The sequence below is a fragment of the Euprymna scolopes genome, chromosome 32, assembly GCF_053919585.1.
Source record: "Euprymna scolopes isolate OS-2025 chromosome 32, ASM5391958v1, whole genome shotgun sequence".
NCBI classification, from domain to species: domain Eukaryota; kingdom Metazoa; phylum Mollusca; class Cephalopoda; order Sepiida; family Sepiolidae; genus Euprymna; species Euprymna scolopes.
The window spans coordinates 38,976,970-38,998,097 of record NC_136513.1 but is presented as its reverse complement, the minus strand read 5'-3'; the positions used below and the strand labels follow the sequence as shown (position 1 = coordinate 38,998,097).

The window sequence follows — 21,128 nt, the reverse complement described above, 5'->3', positions numbered from 1 at the left end:
AACCAAGAAAAATTAAAATACAAACATTTAAAAAGTTCCAGTCCTTTTCAAACTTTGAGGAGAGAAAATAAGCTACAGTTCTTCTTTGCTGCATGCCAGTCATGCCATATTTTCTCTCCTCGAAATTTGAAAAGGTCTGGAACCTTTAAAATTTTTGTATTTTAATTTTTCTTGCCTCATGAAATCAACTACGATTGAAAAGGTTTGCACACCGTAGCAAGGTATGATTCCATTTGCATAAAGTAAAAAAAATATATATGTAATTTGCTCTCTTTGATTGAGCACCATCAACGACCCTTGTTGAAATTCAATTATTCTTAATTTTTTAATATTTTTCTACCTCGAATATATATATATATATATATATATATATATATATATATATCACATCAGTGATAATCAAGGTGACTAACATTCCTATTTTAAGGCACTGCTAGTCTTTCTCTACTCTATCTTTACTTTCATAGCGTGTGCTCAGCCATTCTATTTTTCCCGATGTAAAACATTCGCAACAACAAAAAACGCGTCACTCTCAATAAATTACCTAAGAACTAAGTGTAACCTTCATAAGAAAAGTTTCTTCGCATAGAAGTATCGTGGTATAATCGATTATCGAATTAGTCCGATGAAAGAAAGATACAGGCTCAATTAACACAAGTAAACACCTTACACAACCTAACATTACAAGTGCATTTGAGAAGTTTTATTACCACACAAACCGTAAAATCAATAATAGGTTATTTGATGTGACAGTGGCGCGTCCGAAATGAATGTTTCCGTTTAAAGCACAATTGCAGCATGATACTTGACTTTTGCATTTTAAACTTAAATTCAAGCCATTATCCGCACGCCCCTTAATACTAGGCATATAAAATCAACAGTAGGTGTTTTAGATACGACAGGAGCATTTTAAAGTTTAATTACAGCGATTGTAAATAATTTTTTCTTTTTTTTTATAAAATCAAAAGTAGATTCTCTACAGTGGAATGTAGACTACAATATATTGTGGACTAAGTAATTGCAGGGAGGCATGTGGAGCTTCTTCCCGGTGCACCGCGATGGGTTCCCAACAAGGGCAGGCGATCAATCGATTGGATTGAAAAATTGTCGACTTGACCGAGTTCAGTGAACGAAAGTATGATAGGGCGTAACCTTTGTTGATTGTCATTCAATTTCGGGCAACCTCGGGTTTCCTTACAAGTTAAATAATAAACAATTTAATTGAAGATTTTCTAAGGCTAAGATTGATAGCAATAAAATGTTTCGTTATAGATAGTAAGGTTTTCTCCTGTCTCAAAATTCAAAGGGATTTATTTAAAAGGGTGCCAACATATCCTATAATCAGTATATCTATAATCAGTATATCTATAAAAGTATATCAATAAAAGTGAGAAGGTGTGCGTGAGGACGATTCTCAACCTATATACTCCATTGATTTTTAATCTACAGGTTTGGAATTTGGTATATAGGGTATTAAAAACATAGAAAAATTTATAATTAGTTTCCATACGGAAAAAGGGATGCAAAGGCGTCAAAATACAAAAAAATTGGTACCTGATTTTTCTTGTTGGTTAAGAGTTTGACGAGGTTTGAAAACACTTTCTGAAGATCGCGTAAAGTTGGTTCAGTGTTAATCGCACTTGATTCCCCCCCTCTCTCTCTCTCTCTCTCTCTCTCTCTCTTTCTTTAGATATTAGGTTTCGATCTCAGTTCAAGGAATTTTTTTATTTACAAGACGTGACCATTAAAGAAAACAATCGTATTGCTCGTATGCACATGTCTCAGTTTCTTTCCCTTTTCCTTTAGTTCATATTCAAAAGGAATTTAACATTCCGTTTAATACCAAACAACGCCGGGTACATCTTCTAGTAAGCAATATGTTCACTTTTTTTTCCATTCCTTCTTACCAACATTTATCTTTTGTTTTATTTTTTGATCAGTTGCATTTGGATCCGTTGGATTTGGATCAGTTGGATTATTTTCTTTGGATTGAAATCCAAAGATAAAAATCGAACTGTGTGTTTCAAACCCAACAGAAGAGGGCAGCATTTCCGGTGTGATATATGCTCAATGGTTGTAGAGAGTCCAACTTAAAAGAACCAACGACTGTGCTGGGTTGGAAACACATCATACCGATCTTTTTTCTGATATTCTGAAACACACACACACACACACACACACACACACACACACACACACACACACACACACACACATATATATATATATATATATATATATATATATATATATATATATATATATATATATATATAGGTTTGAGGTATTCAAAAGTCGGGACTAATGAAGACAAGGAGGTTGTCAAACAGTGCTCAATAAACAGCAAAATATTTTTTATTATTATTTCAGGGTAAACAGTTACATATGGTCGCTACAAATAGCAATCTGTTTCAGTCAAAGAGACTTCCTCAGGCGACCTAGAACCTCTCGACGCCAAAAAGAAAAATGAGAACGATTAGAGAGAAATTGAAAAGAAAATTGAAACAGATGGCAATTGTTAGAGACCATATGTAACTGTTTACTCTCAAATAATAATAATAATAATAATAATAATAATAATAATAATAATATATCATATATATATATATATTGAAGTAAAAGGCTTTCTTCACATAGAGATTTCTACTGTAAAGAGGTGGGACTTAGTTGCTTGTCGGGTTTGTCGGGGGTAGTCACGCCGAGTAGGTACAGGTGCTTGTAGTTCGTCAGAGCATTCACCATTAAAGTACTTGTAGAATAGGCAGAGGGGTGCAACATTTCGTCGATGGGACAGTGGTTGAAGCCTAGATAACAGTTCAGGACCTATCAGGTTGGCGACTCTCTTTTGAAACCTGTTCAGGAGTGAGATATAAACAGCAGATGCACCAGCCCAGATGTGACAACAGTACACTATACATGGGAGAATGGTGTCCTTATAAGGGTACAAGATATTTTAAGTAGCTTTCTAACACGGTAGAGAGAGCCCACCTTCTTTGCAGCAGCTTTGGCAATGCTCTCAATGTGTCTATTCCAGTTCATGTTCCCTGTAAACGTTAGGCCTAGGAGTTTAAAGGAAGTACTTTCAGACAATTTGTTCTTGGCCACTGCTATTGGTGATAGAGAAGGTTTCTGGTTGTTATTGAAAGAAAGAAACTTAGTCCTTGCAGCATTGAATGTGACCATCCATTTTCCCCCATATATATATACACACACACATATATATATATATATATATATATATATATATATTAGCAAAAGTACCCGTCGTTGAATGGGTTCAAAAACAGCCTACAGAAAATGGACTCTGATTTATGAAAGTATGATAGGTTATGAAAAGGAAGGGTTGTAAAGAGATAGCTTCGAATTTGGGGGTATCAAAACCAAAGCAAAATATGATGAAAGTAAAAATAAAATAAATGAAACCCATAAGTTATTATACCATACCTGTTCACACTGAAAAACTTTTCACAATATTCTGTGGATCTATATTAAAAACCTTGTTAAACTTTGTGACATATCTCCATTCTATGGAGGCCAGGCGCGAACGAACATCCCATGAATTTAATATACCATATTTCTTCAAACTGAAACATAAATCAAAATATACTTACGCAGATGGATATGAAAAGTCTTTGTTAAGGTATGTGCCCATTTCCATTCTATGGAGGCCAGGCGCGAACGCAGACCCCACAATTTTATTATACCATCCCTATTTAAGTTAAAACATACCTATAAAAGTATTATTATTATACACATCTTTATCAAAAACACCTGTAAACGTTTTTTTTTTTTTAATTATTTCATTTCCATACTTTATGGACAAGCGCGTACGCAGACCCCACAATTTTAATGAATCATCATTATGTCATCATCATTATCAAACATACCCATTCCTGTGTCCCGATATATGTTCTATCATTATATGTCATCAGTTTTCTATAACAGTTAACCATATAGGAGCCTATTCGTGACCAGACACACACAGACGTTCAGATTTACATATATATATATATATATATATATATATATATATATATATATATATATATATGTTTGTGTGTGTGTGATGAAAATAATGGAAATAGTTTTCCGAAAAAATAGAGAAATAAAAAGGGACAAACCGTATTATGTGTTCATCAAAGTTTCGTCTTTATTTCCACAATAATAGGACGGACAATAATTCATCCAGAGGATGTCTCGTAATAAAGATGAAACGTTGATGAACACATAATACGGTTTGCTCCTTTATATATATATATATATATATATATATATATATATATATATATATATATATATATATATATATTAGTGCAATAGCAATAACAAGTTTAGGGCGAGTTTTAAGGCATATTATTCCCTTGTCATTTTCTTTGATTTTGTGGTAGATATATTTTAAGTTATCGGTATGTATTTTTTTCCTGCGACGAAGAGACATATAAAGTAGAAGAAAAAAAAATATTAATAGATATGATACATTGTACAGCGTGATCGCCACGGGCCATTACTCTGCACAAACCGGTGAGTCATCTGTGAAATAACATTTACAGTGTATATCTTATCTTGTTGTCATTCGGTGAAAGAGTGTGTTTATATTCGTGGTAACGACAACTCCTACTTGCGGCAACACTACGGTAAACCCTTTTTTTTCTTCTCGTTACTACTTATAGAATAGACGCATCACTAATAATTGCCATATAGATAAATCATGCATTATTCTTATTTATGATAAATATTTTTCCTTCAAATATAATAATTGGTATATTCCTGAATGAATTCAATTGCATTTGGACTTTATACTTAGAGTATATGCAGTCGGTAATCCTACGGCATTCCAGTATTTAATATATATATATATATATATATATATATACATATATATATATATATATATATTAGAATATATATATATATATATATATATATATATATATTAGAATATATATATATATATATATATATATATATATATATATATATATATATATATATATATATATATATCTTTTAGAACTAGACGTCTTTCGCCATCCTCGTCAGGGCCTGACGATGGTATTTTGATTTAAAAAAAAAATAGCGGGATGCAATTAAAAATAGGGTGAAAATGAAAACGATATATTTACAATTGCCGTAAAAAATATGTACAGGGAGGAAGGACTATGTTTTATGGCAATTGTTAATATTTCCTTCTCATTTTCACTCTATTTTTAATTTCTTCCTGCTATTAAAAAAAAACCCAAAAAACTAAACTGCCATCGTTTGACTCTGATGAGGATGGCTAGAGTCTAAAATAATACGTTTCTCTGTGATATAAATTTTGTACTCCCCCCAAAACTTTTCTAATATATATATATATATATATATATATATATATATATATATATATATATATATATATATATATATATATATATATCGAAACTTCGCGGATTAAGGACAATCCACTTCTTTTGTGTTTCCTTTTTGGAAATGAAATATGTTTTTAACTCTTGTTAAAGTAATTTTAACATGTTTTATTAACGTTTGCTGATCTATATGTATGCATATATGATGGACTCTCCAGTCGATTTCGACGTATACGCTCAATTGTTCGAAAATCCACACAGACAATTTGTTTATAGTGGTTGTACAGAACAAACCACATTTTTTAGTATAACTGTTAATTGCAGTCGGTGTAATTGCTACTGCATACAGCAGATTTCGGGTTTTACATCAAAGTATCCCTTTTTTTAAGCAACGGTAACATCAATTCCACACATTAGTCTGGCGAGTCTTTACGAGCTTAAAACAAAACTCTGTATATTATTCTTTAAATGTATATTAATGCCAACTTTTAGTTTAACCTTAGAATATTCTTTACTTATCGGACGGACAATAATCAATTGTGGATCACGGGTCTGACGACTCGGTTAGATTTGGTATCTTTAACCCTGCGAGTTGGGTTTTCATTGTTTCAGTGCTACGGAATATACCCAAGGATGATTAAAATACAATATATATATATATATATATATATATATATATATATGCGTTTTGTTTTTTATTAAAAAACGACCAAGTAGCTGAAATTATAATGTAACTTAACAGAAAGATACGGTAATAAAAAATAAAACGCATATTTGCTCTAGAACGTTATTGAGCACTTTCTTCAGTTTTTATTAATTATCATTTCCACTATATACATATATATATTAATCTATTACTTATATATATATATATATATACATATATATATAAATATATATATATACACATATATATGCACACACATATATACATATATGTTGCCTAGCGTTTAAACGCGTGCACACATCACAGAAAGAAAATATTTTTCCATTGTAAACACTGATGTTCACGTAAATATCAAACTACGTTTTATTTTGCCAACTTCATTCAAACAAATCCAAAGTTTATTTTGTGTCTTTCTTCAGATTGGCATTACGCAGTGTTGAAGTAAATACTGAAAATCGATGCATTACTTATTATTTGGAATTTTATGTGAATACATGCACTACTTCTATTGATAATACTGGTAGTAATGATAATACTAATGAAATACTAACAATACTAATGATAATATTAAAAATAAAATCATAACACTAATATAACAATAATACAATATAATAATAATAATAATAATAATAATAATAATAATAATGACAATAACAATGGCCGCTGCCAGCGAGAAATCGGTAGTGAGAAGCTGTTGCGATAACGCAACGTTATTTGAAAATGCTATCGAAGGAGGTGGAAAGTGCTGGTCGTCGGGGGAGACTTGTTGTCACTCAGCTTCCAGGGAACACCACAGGTTTTTCAATCAGATCTTTGATGACTTGTGTGAAGGTTCCATGTGAGCCAATAATAAAATCATTATAACAATGGAAGAACAAGAAAATAAAATAGAATAATAATAATAATAAGAAGAAGAAGAAGAAGAAGAAGAAAACGAAGAAGAAGAATGATGATAATAACAACAACAACAATAATAATAATAATAATAATAATAATAATAACATATTAATAAGATAGCGTGCATGTTATTTATTTTGTGTGTCACGCTTACATCCGAGTGACTGTCGTTTAATTGTTATAGACTTCCATTTCTTGTAATAAATAATTTTACCAAGAATTAATTATATGTTTTGGTTTCGGTTTCGATTATAACTGATGGCATTCAAGTAATCTATTTTTGTCTAAATAATTTTATCAAGACTTCTTTATGTTTCGGTTTCAATTATAGGCGATTATAGAAGTATCTCAAATCGCAACTTTCTAACATATATAAATCGATAGAACATTACTCTATAATAATATATATAAAATATGTAAGAATTAAAATATCATATTTAAGCGTAATTTGCGATCTGGCTTCGCTGGGTGCCACTGCTAGCTTAGATAAATACTTTTCGCAGTTTTAACAAAAGAGCTACAATAAAAGCTGAACATTTACAAAATGCTAACATCAAAATATTTCCTATGTATGAATGAGTCCCATGTGAAATTTTCACAGGTCCCGCTAGTAATAATAATAATTGGTTTCGAACGTTTTGGTGTCTGACACAATTGCACCGTTTAGTTCCATATACATTATAAACGAAATTAAACAGTGTGGCTGTTTAATATCAGCATTAGGCACTGTTAAAGTAAATAGTGTGGTTGTTAAAGTAAATTCTGAAAATCGATTTCTTCTTCTAACTCTAAGCATTCTTGAGACCCTTTTTTGGAAGTGTTTTGACAGAATCAGCTAATGCACTGTGCGATTGGTTGTTTACTATCCTCAACTAGATCGATTCTATTTCAACTCATTTTTTTAAAAAATATTGTCTTTATCTGATTCATCAGCTTATTTTCTGTCATTTCAAACATATCTCCTTCTTCCCAGTACATTTCCACTTCCTCTTGTATGACCATCTAATTCAGCTCTCAGTTTACATTCCACAGCCAACTTGTATTCTTCCTCATTTCACTTTCTTTTCACACCAACATATTTCCTTATGACATTTTATGTGGATACATAAAGTTCTACTAATAATAATACTAATAATGCGAATATAATAATAATAATAATAATAATAATGATGATGATAATAATAATAATGATGATGATAATAATAAACATAATAATAATAATAACAACAACACTCATAATAATAATGATAATAATAATAACAATAATAATAATAACAATAATAATGATGATAATAATAATAATAATGATAATAATAATAATAATGATGATGATGATAATAATAATAATAATGATGATGATGATAATAATAATAATAATAATAATTCTAATAATAATAATAATAATAATAATAATAACAACAACAACAACACTCATAATAATAAAAGCTGGGAAACAAATAAATTTTAAAAAAACGTTAGAAAGTTGAGATTTCTATTAAGCAACAAAAATAATAATACAATTCCAACAACTGTAAGTAAGTTACCATTGTAATTGAAACGCTTGAAACCAAAATAAAAAGCCACAATAAATGGCTTAATCAGATGGAGAAGGCAATGTATCTACACATTTTGCAAAAGGTTTGCCTGTAAGGAACGACGATAGAGTTGATACAGCTTGAATGTTAAAAGTCAAAGAAATTGACCTGATGGTAAAGAAAAAATCCAACTAAAGATATCCAAAGGTTGGGACTATTATTAAAAATTAATAATAATAATAATAATAATAATAATAATAATAATAATAATAATAATAAAAATAGTAATGAGAATAATAATAAAAATAATAAAAAACAAAAAAGTAATAATAATTCAAAAAATAAAAAAGAAAAATATGAAAATAATAAAGAAAAATCATAATAAAAAAAATAATAATAATAATAATAAAATAAAAAAAATAATAATAATCATGATAAAAATAATAATAATAATAATAATAATATAATAATAATAATAATAATAATAATAATATATTAAAAGTAATAATAAAAATAGTAATATTGATAAAATAATAATCATATTAATAAAAATAAAAATAAAAATAATTATAAAAATAGTAATAATAAAATAAAAATAATAATAATAAAAATAACAATAATATTAAAATAATAATTATAATAAAAATAATAAAAAGAAATAATGCACATAATAATAATAAATAATAATAATAACAATAACAATAATAAAAATAATAATAATAATAAAAATAACAACAATAATATAAATAATATTAATAAGATAACAATAATAATAAACATAATAAACATTGTAATAATAATAAAAACAACAACAATAATTATAATAATAATAATAATAATAATAATATTAATAAAAATAATAATAAATTTAATAAACATAATTAAGAATAATGATAATAATAATAAAAATAATAATAATAAAATGAATAATAATAATTATAATTATATAAATAATAATAATAATAACAACAATAACAATAATAATAACAATAACAATAACAATAACAATAATAATAATAATAACAACAATAATAATAACAATAATAATAACACTAATAATAATAATAATATTAATAATAATAATAATAATAATAATAATAATAATAATAATAATAATAATAATAATAATAATAATAGGTTTCAAGTGATTTTGAGTCTTACATCTGTACAGCATCAATGAACGGAAGTAACCTGAAATATTATCCTGATGTCATGATTTCTAAATGTGTTTGTTTTTTAATTGTATTAACGCCATATTGTTTTGGCCTCCTTGGCCTTTTAATACGTGTCATTAGTTACACTTTAGATTATTTCTAGACTCATCAACTCGAGATAAGATTGTTTATATACTCGAGATAATAATGAGGTCGGATGTCGTTTAAATGAATTCACGTGTTACCCTTCTTGATTTTGTGGAAGGCATATGTGAAGTTTTAGGCCTACGACGAAGAGACATTATTGATGGCCACAATATGTCGTACTGTTATCGCCACAGGCTGTAACTCTGCGAGAACTCGGTACATCGTTAGTGAAAGCACGTGTACCATATATTATCTTCTTTTGTTAATTAATGAAAGAGCTTGTTCTCATATTTGAAATGACGACAACCATTGTTTCTTCTTACTAATCGCTACCTACACGTTAAAGCATCATCAATTCATATTATTTATGCGGCACAATTACGTCACCACACTCATTCTCAATAGATCACAGAAGTTAAGCGACACTGAGCTTTGTCAATATCAGGCTCTGTATGTAGGAAAGCGTCGAAACCCCCCTACAAGAACTGCAAAAAAAAAAAATAAAAATAAATGAATAAAAAAAATAAATTAAAAAAATAACGTCATTATCTTCCCTGGCCGGGATATAAATATGCCTTGGGGGCCGCTTGTGAATTTGATATTTCATAGAAACTTCCTTCTTCAGTGGAAATCGATTCAGGCTGCCTAGGGTGAGCGACGCTAGCACTTATGCAAAACTTATTTCTTACAAATATGATTAGGTTTCGTTTTATTGCTATATATACTTTATACTATCTAAATTGAAACGCGCACTATTTGTAATTGTAGAATAATCTCTAATGTTTTGTAGGTTTCCTCAACTTTTTGAAAAAAAGTAGGAATTCGATAAATATCTACAAATTCCTACATTTTGTTTAAGCTTAGATTAGTATGCGGGAAATTACATTTGTGTCAAACTATTGAGATGTGGACTGATAAATCGGGATCATTATGTATTTGTAACTTTGCGGGCTGAGTCTCCAGAGTTTTCATGATTAAAGTTACCGACGCATATTCAAAATAGTGTATAGTGACAATTGGATAAAAATGTGTACGCTCTTGCTTAAATAATTGAGCACTTTTGTTATTTCTCAAATAACACTGAACTACACACTCTTTCTCTCTCTTTCTCTCTCTCTCTCTCTCTCTCTATATATATATATATATATATATAGATGTATATTTATATAAAATGGGTTAATAAATACCAACGAAAGAAAGATGTATATTTAAATAAGGGAGTAGTCACCAACAATGTGTATTTTTTAACATTATTTTATTATTCCGTGTCTTTGTTTTTGATTGAGAATTATGTTTGGATCATTGTAATAATGTTTTTAAGTCATTGAAATCGTTTACGCGCGTTTCAGACGGTCCATGATGCGTCCTCGTCAGAAATTATTTTCAAATGTCTAAAAATGGCGATTTTCGTAGTTAGTTTGATGTATATATATATATATATATGCATATATATATATATATAAACAAATGATTAATAAAATATGTTAAAAGACATCTTGAAAAAGAGTTTAAAACATATTTAATTTTAAAAAAGGAAGCACAAGATAAGTGGATAGTCCTTAATCCGCGGAGTTTCGAAGAAATACTCTCCTTCTCATCAGAGGGCAGGAAGTAGCAAAATGCAGGATCGGATTTTGCATATAAAAGTATTTAATGAAACTACAAGTAAGTCAAAGATCTTACTTGGTTAAAAAAAGGGTGAGGTAAGGGGAACAGGAGGCAAAAGAAAAATAATAAAAAGATTTCACATGAATGGATAGTCCGGTGAAGGGTAAAAATCCAAAAATGGTAAATTCCAAAACGGTCGAATCTAAAATTTCAATCCACTGGGTAAATTCCAAATGGTCCAACATCATCCAAAAGGCAAAGTTCCTTGGAAAAAAGTGCAAATGGAATGCATTCCAAATCATTAAAAGAAAAGTACTAGAGATAATATTTGAAACACGTCTGTCAAGGCTGGATGAATCAAAAAAATTAAGGCTTATAAAAAACCCGAAAAAACGGTGACAATTTAAATTTGACAAGCAAGGTCCAACTGACCCAGACAAAAAGCGCGAAAGTTAGCGTTAATAATTAGGTCAGCTTAGATATGCACGTGAAAGTCTCAGAAATTAATTAAGAAAACTGATCAGAAGAACAAATAAATGGGCAAGTTCAAGAAATGGGGTGTCTGTTATAAATATACATACATATATATATATATATATATATATACATATATATATATACATACATATACATATACACAAACACACACATACATATATATATTAAAAAAATAAAAAATAATAATAATAAATAAATAAAAAAATATATATAAACTAAAAAATAAAAATAAATAAATAAATAAATAGAAAATTATAATATATACATAAATTATTATTAAATAATAAATAAATAAATAAATAAATAGAAAATTATATATATACATATTATAAGCTCTATTTCTTTTTCGGTTTTATTGAGCTTTTTATATCTGGCTGAGTTTATTTTACTTGTAAATATTAACTCTTTAATATTTATAATATATTTTAAGTTTACCATTTTGATTACCTTAGTAAACTTATTGTAACTTTTATTTATATATATATACATATATATATATATATATATATATATATATATATATATATATATATATATATATAAAGGGAAAGCGGTATTTTCCACCAAAGTGCCATTTATTTTTCAGTTGTCCTGTTTTTTAACAAATACACGGTAGGCAGATGATGATCCCTGTTTTCTGTTTAACAATTTTAGTTAAGTTTTTGTTTTCTTTTTTCATTCTGATATAGTTAAATTCTCTTTTATATTTGTAGACGTTTTAGAAGTCGGCTTATGAAAATGTTAAGTCTGCGATAGGTTTTATTTGTTTTTATTTCCGATAATTAAAACTGTATCCTTTATTTTACATATTTTACTCAAGTATTTTAAACTATATATATATATATATATATATATATATGTGTGTGTGTGTGTGTGTGTGTGTGTTTGTGTGTGTGTGTATGTGAGCGTTTCTATGTGTCTGTGTACATAATGGAATACAGCAGAATTGCAAATAAAAATGCTAACAGACCTTATATTTAAAAGCGATAAATTCATGCATTAAAATTTGACAGGGCGTCATAGCTCAGCGGTAAAACATCAAGTTGCAGATTAGGCAGTTACGAATTCAGCCCTTGTTAAAGGTTTAGCCACGATCACGAAAGGTGATTCCCGGAAATACGTGTACATGGACAAGTTTATGCACGTAAAAATATTTAATATATATTGAAAAAGAAAAACTTAAGTATTTAATAAATGAAAAATGATAAAAAAAAAACATATAGATAAATATAGCTTTAGATATAGATAAATAGATAGATATAAGATGATAAATTCACGATATATGCTAAAATGAAATGCTGTAAAGACACGATACCTGACAAAGATAAAACAAATTAAATGCCGCAGAATAATTAAAAGCGAAAAGTTTACCGGTTTAATTCGAAATGGGGAATTTAAATTTATTGAAATAACGGCAAAATCATATGAAAAAGATGTTTTAAGGACGCCCATTTTTATTTTAAAAATAAAAAAGAATTACGCAGCGTGTGCTATAAAAACGTTAAAATCAGAAAAGCATTAGGTAAAAAAATGAAACGAATAATTGTACTTTAACGGTAATTGAATTATTTTATGAAATAGAAAGTATATTTAAATTGTTTGTGTGTGGTTTTTGCCAGATGTTTGCTTGAAGAATAAGAACTGCGTTAACGATTTACGTAGATCGTGATGGGAGAAGGATTATAGAACTTTCGAAGCATTTGCGGCGTACAATAGAGAATTTAATTGTGAGGTTTGTAAAGTAAATATGTGTTTGTGTCTATAATTCATGCGTTAGGGGGATCATGTTTGAGATCTCGTTTATGTTCGTAAAATCGGGATTATATATAATTACCAAAGTTTCATTTAACCTAGAGGAAACTGCATGAGTACAATATATATATATATATATATATATATATATATATATATATATATATATATAACATTGGTATTATAGTAAATGTGAGAGTTGATGCAGTGATTGCAGGTGATTAAATGACTTACTGACTAGATGTTTTTTTTATTTTTAACAAATGATAAAAAATAATTTTTGTATAGTTTCAAATGTTAAAAACTTCAAAGATTATATATATATACTTGTTTATTGTTATATAAACGTGGTCACATCCTGCTGCTACAAATAGCCACTTGTTTCAATCAAACAACAGATATCATCAGGCAGCGACTTGACTATTCAAAAGTTCAATGAATAATGGATTTTTATTTTAGGTAGGAACTCTTTAAAAGTTGGAGTTAAAAAACTTAAAATACAGAACTTTAATTATAAGATGTAAAGAGGGAGGGGCAATTTAAATAAAGTTAAAAGATTATAATGGAGAGAGAGTGAGTAAGAAGAGAAAAAAATAGAGAAAGAAAATAGAGAGAAAAATATACATATAATATGGAGAAGAAAAAGAAAAAAGATATAAATGGTTATTATAAAGAGAATAAGGACTAGAAGGGAAAAGAAAGAATGATGAGATATAGTTAAAGAGAGAAAGAGAGAAAGATTTACCGGTCACGAGTGCTCTTTTGAAAATAATGAGTACAAAAATAGAACTTCCTTGTCTAAATATTACTATGAACTAGTAGAGCAAGGTTACTCCCCAATAGTGAATTGGAAAATTTTAAAGAAAGTTAAAACCTGTTCATCTTTAAACTCACCTTACTACCTATGTTTTTATGAGAAATTATTTATACTTACTTTTAGAGAAAGAGATAAATTATTAAATAAGAAGCACGAAAATTCAGTTAATTGCAAACATTATAAAAACCATATTTTAAGTAATTTAGTTTAGATATAAAATTTATATAAATTTAAAATTGTCACTGATTTCTATAATTTATTAACATACTATTAATATACTTTCTCCTCGCCTAATTTCATTCTTTACTTCCCCTATCTTATATACCTGTGTGTCTATGTGTATATGTATGTGTCTATGTATTTACTTTATGACCGTGTGTACTTAGATTTATATATTTCTATATTATTTTGTATACCCTTCCATGTTTATTCAATCCATTTGTATGCTTTTATGTGTGTATGCATCTATCTGTACTCTTGCCAAATAATTTGTATTCATATGTATTTCTATGTATATGGTTTATGTGAATTATACATATTTATGCGTGCATATATATATGTATGTGTGCGTTGTTGTATATTAGTATATGACTGTGTGCATATGTTTGTGTATTGTTTTGTATGTATGTGTATACATAAAATTATATATATATATGTATATTTGTATGTATGTTGGTTCTCTGTGGGGATATACATATGTATTTTATTATTTTTAATTTTGTTACTATCTACCTGTGTGTCGCTACTTTTGAGTATTCTGTTGATTTAACTACTTCTTTTGCCTGAATATATTTATATATTTATATGTAAGTGTACTTGTATCTATGTTTTTAGTAATACTGTCTTGAATGTATTAATTTGTGATTTAATATGACTTTATATTTATATTTAACTAGCTTAAACTTTCAACTTAATAGTATAGAGTTACACCTTTAATTATATGCATGTATGTATATATATATATATATGTGTGTGTGTATATGTATATATATGTATATATATGTGTGTATGTGTGTATATGTATGTGTGTATGCGTGTGTATGTGTATGTATATATATGTATTGTATTCTTTTTATATACATAAATATTTGTAGATTATTATTTATAATTTATTAGTCCTATTTAATTTATTTAATCCCCTCTTATGGCTAAATATGTTATATTAAAAAGATAATAAATATTAATTTTATTCTGTTTCTGTTATTATTATTATTATTATTATTATTACTATTATTATTATTACTATTATTTTTATTATTACTATTATTATTATTATTAATAATAATAATAATTTTAATATTGTTTTATCATTATTATTTCTTTCTTTTACTTATATATTCATTTAATAAAAACGCGAAAACTTTAAACTTATATCATTTAGTATAAAGGGCTTAATTAATTGTAGACGTATGCTTGAACTGCGTTGATATTACTCGTGGACGTATGTTAGCTGATAAATATGTCAGTTGGATACATTCGCTGTCTTTTTTGACATGTTCATTTCTAACGCTTAGATTGTATTTTCTGTTTGCATTTGTAATAATGTGGTCTCATTACTGAATTGTATAATTCTTCATAAATTGGTTGACACGCAGATTTTTTTCGTTTTCTGTTTCTATATACTGTCAAATTCTTACTTTCTCTCTTTCTCTCTTTAACTATATCTCATCATTCTTTCTTTTCCCTTCTAGTCCTTATTCTCTTTATAATAACCATTTATATCTTTTTTCTTTTTCTTCTCCATATTATATGTATATTTTTTCTCTCTGTTTTCTTTCTCTATTCCTTTTTTCTCTTTTTAATCACTCTCTCTCCATTATAATCTTTTAACTTTATTTAAATTTCCCCCTCCCTCTTTATATCTTATAATTAAAGTTCTGTGTTTTAAGTTTTTTAACTCCAACTTTTAAAGAGTTCCTACCTAAAATAAAAAATCCATTATTCATTGAACTTTTGAATAGTCAAGTCGCTGCCTGATGATATCTGTTGTTTGATTAAAACAAGTGGCTATTTGTAGCAGCAGGATGTGAGCATGTTTGTATAACAATAAAAAAGTATTATCAGCTCTTTTTATTGAACACTATCTAACAACCTCGTTGAATTCATTAGTCCATTACTTTTGAATAAAAAACCCGAGTATGTATATATATATATATATATATATATATATATATATATATATATATATATATATATATATACACACCTACGTTTTATTTGTTTTACATAATTATTAATATGCCGTTGCACATTCATGAGTGTGTTTCGGTAAGCCAGTTACAAATAACCAAAGACCCTTTCCAGATATATGGCCTATACAAAAGTTAAGTAATAAAAATGTTGCATGAGTTTCAATTCTTAAAGTTCATCAGGAACCCATATCAAGTGTAATTAAAAAGAAAAATATAACGGCATTTTAATATATATATATATATATATATGTGTATATATATATATATATATATATATATATATATATATATATATATATATATATATATAGCTTAGAGCGTTAGAGGAAGAGAGCGAGCTCAATTCTATGAGGAGACTTATCTGGATATTATAAAGCTCGACAAGTATATTTGGAACTTATATATGAAAACAATAGGAGTGGGAAATGAAGTCACAGAACTATATATTGGTGGATATAGATTGGTTCATTTATTCAATAAGGAAATACAATCGATTAGTTGGGGAATAGAAGGGAATCTTTATACCAAGGCATTTCGAAGCCTAATGCTTCACATCAGAAGAGTAGAGAAGATGCTAGGTAACATAGTCGGGATGCGACGTCGAGTGTTGGATACGTTAGGAATTAAATATATAAAAAAATAAAAATAATAGATGATGTTGGGGAGAGGTTCGAATTCTAGATAAAGGAGGAGCGTATTATATATAGTGTAATGCAGAAAGGTGCATAGAGTCTTTATCATAGTCTTGATATGAATATATTAGTTCAATCATCATAATAATGCAATTTGCAATTCCCTCTGATTCATTCGGGCAGAAATAAAAAGGAGGCATTACTTTAGAACAATTATCATGCGTGTATATGTATATATATATATATATATATATATATATATATATATATATATATATATTTAATTGTACAGAAGTTCAGAAAAACATTGATACCGTGGTTTCAAGCCCAACATAAAGGAACCAGGTAATGGTAACACGAAACGATGTTCGGCTCTCGTCAGCCATGTTGTTTCTGTCCGGGGAAAAAATTTCCAGCCCCGCATTTATTTTTTATATAATGATGTTCATTTTCATTTAACTATAGCTCATTCCTATCTCTGTACATTTTATTTTATTCTAATATGAATTTTCTAATTGTTTATTTTTTATTTTATGCTTTTTAGTAAATATCTGCTGTTCTGTTTTTGCATGGTTTCCGGTCTGATCAAACAATAAACGAAGACCCCACCTAATAGGAATTTCTTCAAGAGTACTCTAGATGCAGTCACTTAACGCATAAATTAGTAAAGTGTAATGGACATTTAGGAAATTGTAAGTATAAATATTACGTATGAAAATTAAGTATAAAATGATGAATATTATAATTACCTTAAAGAACAAAACACATATATAAATGACTTAGAAATTAAATCGCCTGCACACCTACCCTCAACTATTTAAAATATTTAAAATACTTAAAACAAAAAATAAAAAAAAATAAGATAGATTAATTACTTCCCTTGGACCAACTGAAACATGGATTATCTCCCCTTAACGAGTAAAAGGAAGGGAAATTAATAAGAAAAATTAATTATCTCCCTTGCACCAGCTAAATTTAACGGGAGGCAGACCGGAAACCATGCAAAAACAGAAGAGTACATATTTACTAAAAAGCATTAAATAAAAAAAATAAAAAAATTAGAAAATTGATATAAGCATAAAATAAAATACACAGAGATAGGAATAAACTATAGTTAAATAAAATGAACATCATTATATAAAAAATAAATGCGGACCTGGAAAAATTATCCCCGGACAGAAACAACATTGCTGACGAGAGCCGAACATTTTTTAGTTTTTTTTTTTTTTTTTTTTTTTTTTTTACAAAGGCATCACCACATTATCAAGGCCCAGAGGCCACTCAAGGATAAGGGTTAAAGAGTGTACAGTAGAAGTTGGTCAATATAGTAATCATTAGTAATGAAAATTTGGTAAATTTAATAACTTATATGGAACGGCTCATCAAGAATTTATTTACTTTAGACTTGAACACAACCATATTGTAGTCAGCCGGAAAGCAGGAAAACGGAAGACAATTCCACAGGCGTGCAGTTCTAAGAAAGAAGCTTTGTTCATGGAATCTATGTTTAGGTTTAGGCACAGATAAAGAGTGGGGGAAACTACTGATAGTGCTTACAGCTAGACGAGTGTTTCTTGTGAAAGTTTGGCGAGGGGGGACCATAGATTGAAGCTCAGTTGAACACTTTCCATGAAAATAACGATACATCAGAGACAAACTCGCAACATCTCTTCTGTGAGATAGAGGTTGTAAGGAGGAGAAAAGGACATCTCCTACGAGGCTACGAAGTCTATTTTGAACTCTATCAAGGCAGGGCAAGTCCTTTCTAGCAGCTCCTGCCCAGATGTGGCAACAGTATTCCATCCTTGGACGTACCTGGCTCTTATATAGATAGAGAATAGCATCAGCAGTGAGATATCTACTGGATCGATAGAAAGATCCCACCATTTTTCCAGCGGCCTTGGCAACAGATTTGATATACGTGTTCCATTTAAGATCAGGAGTAATGGTCAAGCCCAGAAGCTTGTCAAAACTTGAGGCCTCCTGAAGACGAGAGCCATTCATTTCAATTGATGACAAATGTGGATTAGAATGTTGATGATGTAAAGAGAGAAGCTTGGTTTTAGATGCATTAAAAGTAACCAGCCACTCCTTTCCCCATTGTACTACATGCTCAAGATCAGAGGAGAGAGAATTGGAGAGTACTTGTTCGTTTACTGTCTTAGATGTGGTACCATAAATGGTAGTGTCGTCAGCATAAATGTCTACAAATGATGTAAGGATATGATTTGGAAGATCATTAATGTAAATCAGGAAAAGAGTTGGGCCGAGGATGGATCCCTAAGGGACACCGGCATTAATACTGTGAGCTTCTGATTTTTGCCCCTCAACTACTACTCTTATGAACCTATCAGAAAGAAATGATTTAATAATTGAGAAGACTTTTCCAGCTATACCATAGCTAGCGATCTTATGAAGTAAACCTTTATGCCATACCCTATCAAAGGCTTTAGATATGTCAAGAGCAATTGCCCTAGAAAGATTGCCACCGTCGAGAGATTTGCTAATCCTATGCGATATAACTGTAAGGACATCTGCTGTAGATCTAGCAGAACGGAAACCATATTGAGTGTCACTAAGAAGGTTATTTTTGTTGAGATGTTTGATTACTTCTGTATTTAACACAGATTCTAGCAACTTACTCATGACGCACAGGAGACTTATTGGCCTGTACTGAGAGGGGGATGAGCGATCACCTGAATTCTTAAATACAGGGCATACTGATGAGATTTTCCAGGGAGATGGGAAACTATTCTCCTTAAGACAACGTTTAAACAGTTTTGTAAGTATGGGCGCTAGTTCAGGTTGAAGTTTTTTGAGTACTATAATTGGAATACCATCAGGGCCAGTTGCTTTACTGGAATCAAGGTTTTTTATTAGCTTGGCAACATCACGTACAGATATGCGTATATCACATAGCGTGTTTTCTGATACAGGAGGAAATATTGAGGGTTGGCGGTCTTGGTCGCAAAGGGTAGAATTAGCTGCAAAGTTCTTGACAAAGAGTTTGGCTTTGTCTGATGCTGACGAGATTACCTCAGGTCCATTGATAATAGTTGGGATGGAGCACACGCTTCTGTTCAGGATTCTGTTTGCTATTTGCCAAAACTGGTGGGAACCAAGCCGCTGCTCAGCTACTTTGGACTTAACAGATTGAGCATACAACTCTCTTGCGTTCTTTATTACTTTCTTACAATGGTTGCTGGCAGTCCTGAAAACGGCTTTAGTTTCCATACATCTATTACGTTTGAAGCAGTGGAAAAAGTGATTTCTGTGCGCAATGGCAGCAGCACATTCTGGAGAGAACCATGGCTGGCTGTTAGGTTTTTGCTGAAACTTTTTAGAGGGTATGAAATGGTCAATACCTACAATTAACCATTCAGTTAGGTCTAATACTATAGAGGACACATCCTTTTTAAACATGGAATGCAGAGGTAGATCAGATATAAATGTACGGAAGCTATCCCAGTCAGCCTTAGTGTATCGATATACTGTACGATGAAGCGGTACGTCTGGGGACTTATTACATTTCATTTTTATCTTAATTGATACAACAGAGTGGTCGGAAGATCCAAGAGGCGACAGAACAGAAACTGAACATAGTTCAGGGCAAGTTGTGAGAAAAAGGTCTAGTAGGCTCGCATACTGGCCGTCATTATCGGGCACACGGGTAGGTTCCTGAACAATCTGAGTGAGGTCATAGGCAATGGAGAAATCATGACAGAACCTCCCCTCATCATCGGTCTTGTTTGAGTGGGTCAACCATTCGACGTTGTGAACATTGAAGTCTCCACATACGTGAATGTTAGCTGAAGGATAAGTAGAAAGGACTTGGTCAATTTTCTCAGATATGCTTTGAAAGATAGTAACTCCGCTGTTGTGGG

At 29.5% G+C, this 21,128-nt stretch overlaps 1 protein-coding gene across 1 annotated transcript in view; it reads left to right on the top strand.

Annotated features, from left to right (window-relative positions):
• Window positions 1-4,497: 4,497 nt before the first annotated feature.
• Window positions 4,498-21,128, top strand: part of LOC145256283 (uncharacterized) — a 43,357-nt gene continuing 26,726 nt past the window's right edge. Inside the window, exon 1 of the mRNA XM_080114966.1 lies at window positions 4,498-4,634. The gene's annotated coding sequence lies outside the window, so the exon portion shown is untranslated. The remainder of the gene's footprint in view (window positions 4,635-21,128) is intronic.